This window comes from Bubalus bubalis, chromosome 1 (genome assembly GCF_019923935.1).
Source record: "Bubalus bubalis isolate 160015118507 breed Murrah chromosome 1, NDDB_SH_1, whole genome shotgun sequence".
NCBI lineage: Eukaryota > Metazoa > Chordata > Mammalia > Artiodactyla > Bovidae > Bubalus > Bubalus bubalis.
The window spans coordinates 59,965,652-59,974,172 of NC_059157.1; positions in this window are offsets into that span (position 1 = coordinate 59,965,652).

The window sequence follows — 8,521 nt, forward strand, 5'->3', positions numbered from 1 at the left end:
TTGGAGAAGGAAATGGCAACCCACTCCAGTATTCTTGCCTGGAGAATCCCAGGGACAAAGGAGCCTAATGGGCTGCCGTCTATGGGGTCACACAGAGTCGGACACGACTGAAGCAACTTAGCAGCATCAGTATCAGCATACTTGGCTATGTCATATACTTCTCCCATCAGGAGGCTTTCATAAGCCTCTTATCCTTCATCAGAGGGCAGACTGGATGAAAAGCATAATCACAGAAACTAGCCAATCTGAACACGTGGACGACAGCCTTGTCTAGTTCAATGAAATTATGAGCCATGCTGTGTAGGGCCACCCCAGACTGATGGGTCATGGTGACGAGCTTTGACAAAACGTGGTACATTGGAGAAGAGATGACAAGCCATGTCACTATTCCTCCCTTGAGAACCCCATGAGCAGTATGAAAAGGTAAAAATATAGAACACTGAATGATAAACTCTCCATGTCATAGGTGCCCAAGATGCTACGGGAGATCACCGGAGAAATAACTTCAGAAAGAATGAAGAGACAGAGCCAAAGCAAAATCAAAACCCAGTTGTGGATGTGACTGGTGATAGAAACAAAGTCAGGTGTTATAAAGAGCAATATAACTTAGGAACCTGCAATGTTAGGTCTGTGAATCAAGGCAAATTAGAAGTGGTCAAACAGGAGACGGCAAGAGTAAACATTGACATTTTAGAAATAAGCGAACTAAAATGGACTGGAAGGTGTTAATTTAACTCATATGACCATTATCTACTACTGTGGGCAATAATCCCTTAGAAGAAATGGAGTAGCCATCATAGTCAACAAGTGAGTCTGAAATGTAGTACTTGGATGCAGTTCCAAAAATGATAGAATGATCTCTGTTCATTTCCAAGAAAAATCATTCAGTATCATGGTAATCAAAGTCTATGCCCCAACCAGTAATGCTGAAGAAGCTGAAGTTGAACGGTTCTGTGAAGACCTACAAGATCTTCTAGAACACCCAAAGAATATGTCATTTTCATTATAGGGGACAAGAAGGCAAAAGTAGGAAGTCAAGAGATACCTGGCGTAACAGGCAAATTTGGCCTTGGAGTACAGAATGAAGCAGGGCAAAGGCTAATAGAGTTTTGCCAAGAGAACGCACTGGTCATAGCAAACACGCTCTTCCAACAACACAAGAGAAGACTCTACACATGGACATCACCAGATGGTCAATACCAAAATCAGACTAATTATATTGTTTTCAGGAAAAGACGGAGAAGCTCTATACAGTCAGCAAAAACAAGACCAGGAGCTGACTGTGGCTCAGATCATGAACTCCTTATTGCCAAATTCAGACTTCAATTGAAGACAGTAGGGAAAACCACTAGACCATTCAGATATGACCTAAATCAAATCCCTTACAATTATACAGTGGAAGTGAGAAATAGATTCAATGGATTAGATCTGATGGACAGGAGTGCCTGGTACCCTACAGATGGAGGTTTGTGACACTGTACAGGAGACAGAGATCAAGACCATCCCCAGGAAAAAGAAATGCAAAAAAGCAAACTGGCTGTCTGAGGAGGCCTTACAAATAGCTGTGAAAAGAAGAGAAGTGAAAAGCAAAGGAGAAAAGGAAAGATATACCCATTTGAGTGTGGAGTTCCAATGAAGAACAAGGAGAGATAAGAAAGCCTTCCTCAGGGATCAATGCAAAGAAATAGAGGAAAACAATAGAATGGGATAAGACTAGAGATCTCTTCAAGAAAATTAGAGATACCAAGGGAACATTTCATGCAACGAAGAACACAATAAAAGACAGAAATGGTATGGACCTAAAAGAAGCAGAAGATATTAAGAAGAAGTGGCCAGAATACACAGAAGAACTGTAAAATAATAACTTCATGACCCAGATAATGACGTTGGTATAATCACTCACCTAGAGCCAGACATCCGGGAATGCGACGGCAAGTGGGCCTTAGGAAGCACGACTATGAACAAAGCTAGTGGAGGTGATGGCATTCTAGTTGAGTTATGTCAAATCTTGAAAGATAATGCTCTGTAAGCACTGTTCTCAATATGCCAGCAAAGTTGGAAATCTCAGTAGTCCCCACGGGACTGGAAAAGTTCAGCTTTCATTTCAATCCCAAAGAAAGCCAATGCCAAAAATGCTCAAACTACTGCACAATTGCACTCATCTCAAACGCTAGTAAAGTAATGCTCAAAATTTCTCCAAGCCAGACTTCAACAGTACATGAACCATGAACTTCCAGAGGTTCAAACTTGTTTTTGAAAAGGCAGAGGAACCTGAGATCAAATTGCCAGCATCCGCTGGATCATCGAAAAAGCAAGAGAGTTATAAAAAAACATCTATTTCTGCTTTATTGACTATGCCAAAGCCTTTGACTATGTGGATCACTGCAAACTGTGGAAAATTCTTTAAGAGATGGGACTACCAGACCACCTGACCAGCCTCTTGAGAAATCTGTATGCAGATCAGGAAGCAACAGTTAAAGGTTGACATGGAACCACAGACTGGTTCCAAATAGGGAAAGGATTACATCAAGGATGTATATTGTCACCCTGCTTATTTAACTTATATGCAGAGTACATCGTGAGTAACACTGGGCTGGATGAAGCACAAGCTGGAATCAATATTGCCAGGAGAAATACCACTAACCTTAGATATGCAGACAATACCACACTTATGGCAGAAAGTGAAGAGGAACTAAAAAGCCTCTTGATGAAAGTGAAAGAGGAGAGTGAAATAGTTGGCTTAAAGCTCAACATTCAGAAAACTAAGATCATAGCATCTGGTCCCATCACTTCGTGGCAAAGAAATGGGGAAACAGTGAAAACAGTGGCAGACTTTATTTGGGGGGGGGGTTCCAAAATCACTGCAGATATTAACTGCAGCCATGAAACTAAAAGACGCTTACTCCTTAGAAGAAAAGCTAAGACCAATCTAGACAGCACATTAAAAAGCAGAGACATTACTTTGCCAACAAAGGTTGGGCTAGTCAAGGCTATGGTTTTTCCAGTAGTCACATATGGATGTGAGGAGAGTTGGAGTATAAAAAAATGTTGAGTGCTGAAGAATCGATGCTTTTGAAAAATGCTGTTGGAGAAGACTCTTGAGAGTCGCTTGGACAGCAAGGAGAACCAACCAGTCAATCCTAAAGGAAATTAGTCCTGAATATTCATTGGAAGGACTGATGTTGAAGCTGAAACTCCAATGCTTTGGCTACCTGATGCAAAGAGCTGACCCTATTGAAAAGACCCTGATGCTGGGAAAGATTGAAGGTGGGAAGAGAAGGGGATGACAGAGGTTGAGATGGTTGGATGGCATGGACTCAATGGACATGAGTTTGAGTAAACTCCGGGAGTTGGTGATGGACAAGGAAGCCTGGCTTGCTGTGGTTCATGGATTCACAAAGAGTCGGACATGACTGATTGACTTAACTGAACTGAACTCATACTAGGCTGTTTTTTATGACCTGTATGTTTTTCACTGGGGAATATGTACATATTTGCAGGTAATTAGAATAATTATTTTTACAAAATAGTAGGAGTTACATAGGTAATCTGTTGTTAAACAGCATAGTTTGCCTTGATATTAACAGAAAATATTCTGTGAAGATATTTATGGAACACATAATTTGATAAAACAGAATTTTAAAAAATGACAGAGGATTTGGTGCTGGTGTGGAAGAAACTAGATTAACTTTGGATTGAAAATTGCTAAATCTGGAAAAATAAAATTGCTAAAGCTGAATGATGAGTACATAAGGATTCTTGCCAAGTTTCTTTACTTTTATACGTGTCTGAGATTTTTCATTAAAAAATAATTGGTTAGAAATTTCCTTGGTTGTCCAGTGGTTAAGACTTCACCTTCCAAAATAGGGGGTGAGGGTGTGATCCCTGACCAAGGGGCTAAGATGCCTTTTGGCCAAAAAAAAAAAAAAAAAGCAAAATACAAGCAACAGAAGCAATATTGTAACAAATTCAACATTAAAAAACAAACAAACAAACAAAAACAGGTTGAATGGAGACGAGGGGAGTGGTGCTCTTAGTTTAGAAGGGGACTTTTCTCCAGTGAAAAATTATACAAAAGATTCTTGGATTTTTGATACTAGCCTCTGGGTCCAAGGGCTTCCCTGATAGCTCAGTTGGTAAAGAACCTGCCTGCAATGCAGGAGACTCTGGTTTGATTCCTGGGTTGGGAAGATCCACTGGAGAAGGGATAGGCTACCCACTCCAGTATTCTTGGGCTTCCCTTGTGGCTCAGCTCATAAAGAATCCATCTGCAGTGTGGGCGACCTGGGTTCAGTCCCTGGGTTGGGAAGTCCCTGGAGAAGGGAAAGGATACCCATTCCAGTATTCTGGCCTGGCAAATTTCATGGACCGTATAGTCCATGGGGTCACAAAGGGTTAGACAGAACTGAGTGACTTTCACTTTCACTTTCTGGGTCCAAGGTGCTGTTCTCAGTGGTAATGCAAAACAATCACAACTGTTAGCCTCAATATAAGTTTCTTTGTCATTCAGTGCTGCTCTCTGGCATGGTTATTTTGCTAAAATACAAGACAGGAATATATGCAGTAGTGGAAGCTTTTCCTTCAAGATAATGATATAATATCAAGTCATTCAATGAAGGATCAGGAGGGAGTCTAGCCCTAGACAAGCAACCAAGTGCAGAGATTAGATGAAGGGGTACAAGAGAAAGACACCAAAAGGGAGAAGTATCAAAAATGCCAAAATAAGGGGAAAAATAAAATTGGACAAAATTCTACTTTTCTATGCTTATCAAGTAGTAACAACTGACTCCATTCTGCCTGTTTGGAAGATTTTCAAAGAAAATAAAGGCATACTGGAGACTGCAGAGGGTAGTCTTTTGGGGGAAAAAAAAATAGGAGCCTACATTAAGTTGAATTTTGTAAAAGTTTCTTTTTAAATTATAGCTTGTTTCTATTAAAGGTTTAAATGGAGTAAAATGTTCTCTGGTTGGGAGGAATTATTTTTGTTTGTTTGTTTGTTTTTTGGCCCTTAGAATCACAAATAAATTGATCCAGGAGTTTCATTTTATTTTTGTTGTCTCTGACTCTCATTATCCTTCCAATTTCATATTGGCTCTGGGGAACACTAATTTCCTATTCACCCTCAGGCTCAAACTAGTTATGGGCTTATGGTAGGAGTGGATTCTAGAACAGGGTCATGTCTATTTGAGAATATATATGCTGTAGACATTAAGCTGAAGGCTAATGTCCCAGGCTTTCCAAGACATCTGCTCACCTTATTAAAATGTTCTTTTTTCTTTCCATGTTAATAGCTGCCTTGCTTCTGATCAGTACACATCACAGGTCCTGCCTACTCAATTTATGTTTAGAAATCATGACTCCCATGGTACTGTCCTGGCTGCCTGCCCAGAATGTGTTATTGGTGACCCTGTTGTTCTCTTCTTTAAACACCAAGTTAATTATGATTTGTTGGGGCCTCTGATGGTATCTGATGACCTTTGAGACATCATACACTCCCTCGCTAATCTTTTAACAAGTAGATCCGATTCTATATGAGAGAATCCCATCTAAAAATGTGCCAAATCAGGTCAAAGGAAAGCTAAGTGGTCCCTTTTGATGAAGTGACACTCCAGACAATATACTTGCATGGATACCCCCCTTTGCAACCAGATTGTATTAGATGTTATTTCAACAGAATGGTACACTCTCTTTCTCATCTCTGTTTAGCAAGCTTAATTAAATATGAACTAGAGTACTAAGGCTGGCCAAAAAGGACTTTTACAATATTGGCTAATTTTTGCTGAGGAGTCTGGGATTTTTACAGGTTTAAATAATATTCCAGTCCTACATTAGTCTGTTTATTGGTTTACATTTGACTTTCATCTAGAAATGCTAAACATCAGAAATAATTTTAGAAAAAGGTATAAAATTTTGTTTTAGTTTTAAAGTGCTCCAAGCATATGTATTAATATATAATATATGTATTTGTCCTGAAAAATAAGTTTTCCAATAAGTATTTAATTTTTAAAAATTGCAGAATCTAAAATAGTAGCAAGTTTAATAGATGGATTCATATTCATGTGATAATCACATGTAAATTACTGGAGAAATTTAGAAAAATATGTATCATCTTATTTAATATTTTTGTACAAAAAATCAGAGAATTTGCTATTGGTGTATAGAGATTTCCTGATGTAGTACTTTTTTTCTTGTTGTAGAGTAAAATTGAGTTTATTCAATGTGAGTATATTTTTGTTTCAGGCATTCCTAGATAATGGAGTACAACTATTTTGTATTGAAATCATAAAAAAACAGAAAAGCTATTTTGGACCTCTCCATTTTATTAAAAAGTAAGCAAAGATACATAAATTAAAAAGAGATATACCTTCATCCATCATAAGCTAAAATATATTTATGTTTATCTTACATTCATGACATTGATAAATCTAAATGGGTGAAGAATAAACATGCATTGATTATTTACTGTAATTGTATTAATATTATTTGAATACATAATCTGTAATATGATCTTATATTCATGAGAAGTCCACTGATAAACTCCCTTCTCCAGAATATGACACTTAATTCTAAAAAAAATATAAAAATAAAAATGATGTTTAGAAAATGTTTGAAAGGTAAAATAATACAAATAAGATGATTATATTATGACCCATCTAAGGGGAGTTAACAGGGCAATAGTAGTTGAGACAAAAAGAAAAGAAAAATATATGAATTTAAAAGACAACAGAATATTGAGGTAATAAATACTATCATGCACCTTTCACCAAGTAATGTTAACACTTTCCACTTTAAGCATTTGTTTGTCAGGACAAAATTATTCAGAAAGAATTGACACTTTCTGTTTTCAGGCAGTTCCACAACTAAGTGAATTGTAGCAGAAGTGGCCCTTGAAAGCAGACCCTCAGTTTGGGACACTCAGCTGTCAATTGACCACAGCGTCTCATTGCTGGTAGGAAGTAGGGGATGGTGTCCTAAGGTTTATCATAGCACTGTGGCCCTGAGATGGTCACTTCTGAGTGACTGGGATGAGACACAGATAAAAGGGGAATGGTTGAATTACACTCTCATTCTAGCCTTTAAATAGCATGAAAGCAAGAGTGTTGGGGTCCTTTAATGGACCAGGACTTGGTTGTCTGGAGGCGACGATAAGAAAGTTAAAGAGAGAAAGAGGCTTATACTCCCTGGTTTACATAGAAAGCCAATAAAGTCCCTGACACAGGACTTGCATCTCTCATGAAGGCACCGGGTGCCCTCTCAAGACGGGGTGAAGGCACAGAGTGCCTTCTCAAGACAGTCTTAGAAGACCGGACAGGAGAGTGAGTAAAACAAGTCTCTGTGCTCCAAGGAATCAGCCAAGGAGAGAGAGAGAAAGAGAAAGAAAGACATGGGGACCCAAGCTCTGATGGAGCAAAGGTGCTTTAATGATTTTTCTGTGAGTATATATAGGCTGTAGTACAAGAAGTTTCTTTCATCAATGATAAAGATCAGAAAACCAAATGTACAGTAACCGTTACCAAGGGAACAAGGGATGATGATGGTCACAAGGTCAGGAGACAATCCATATCTTAAGAAAGGGGATTGAGGCTAAGCAGTTTTGTCATAAAGAGAATGTTTACTAAAGGAGATTCAAGCATGTCTCACACAATGACCCCAGTTCCTGGGAGCAGCGTGCTCTTCCGCTTAAAAAGAAACAAAGGACTTGTGAGAAACAGCACATAGGAATTCTCCTGTTAAGCATTCCCTGACACAAGAGTAATGATGAAGATTTAGAAGTTGGCTGCCGGGGTCCAGCCCCAGCTGATCCAGGGTATTCGAAGGAGAGACGGCATAGGCGAGGGTCAGGAAACAACTGCTTAATTACACGTTAATTAAGGATACAAAGAGTAATAGAATGAGGATAGCTCAGTAGGAAAATTCAGTGGAGAAAAGAGGCTGAGTAGCTTGGTTTACGCGGGGGACCAATAAAACTTCAAGACAAGAAGCTTGCACCACTTACGTAGGCCGCAGGCGTCCTTCCGTTCTCCCGAAGGAGAGGAGACACTGAGGCCTCCCCGGTCGGATCTTAGAAGCCCAGGCATAATTAGTAAGCATGGTGGGTTCCGCGCTCCAGATGGAGACTCAACCAGAGTGAGAGAGAGAGAGACATGGGGAGACCAGTCTTTTGAGGAACTGATCCCAATTCTTTATTTTCCATGGTCTACTTTTATACACTGAGATGTTATGCAAAAGTCACGCGGGGTCAGCAGTCCTGACTTTTATCAAAGTCAGGTGCTTCATACAAATGTATACAGAGGTCTTAGGGGTGTTACATCATCTTCTGGCCAGGGGGCCTGCTGACAATTTACGACCCTCTCCTTGTGACAGCGGTCAGTCAACCAGGACACTTATTTCTTCAGGGGTGATTATTCTTAAAACAGACGCCACCCAAATAAAGTTACATTCCTATAGGGTGAGGGTGTAGTGGGTTTTAGTTAAGGAAAGAATTTACTTAGCCTAAGGTCTAACGTGATTAATATCAAAG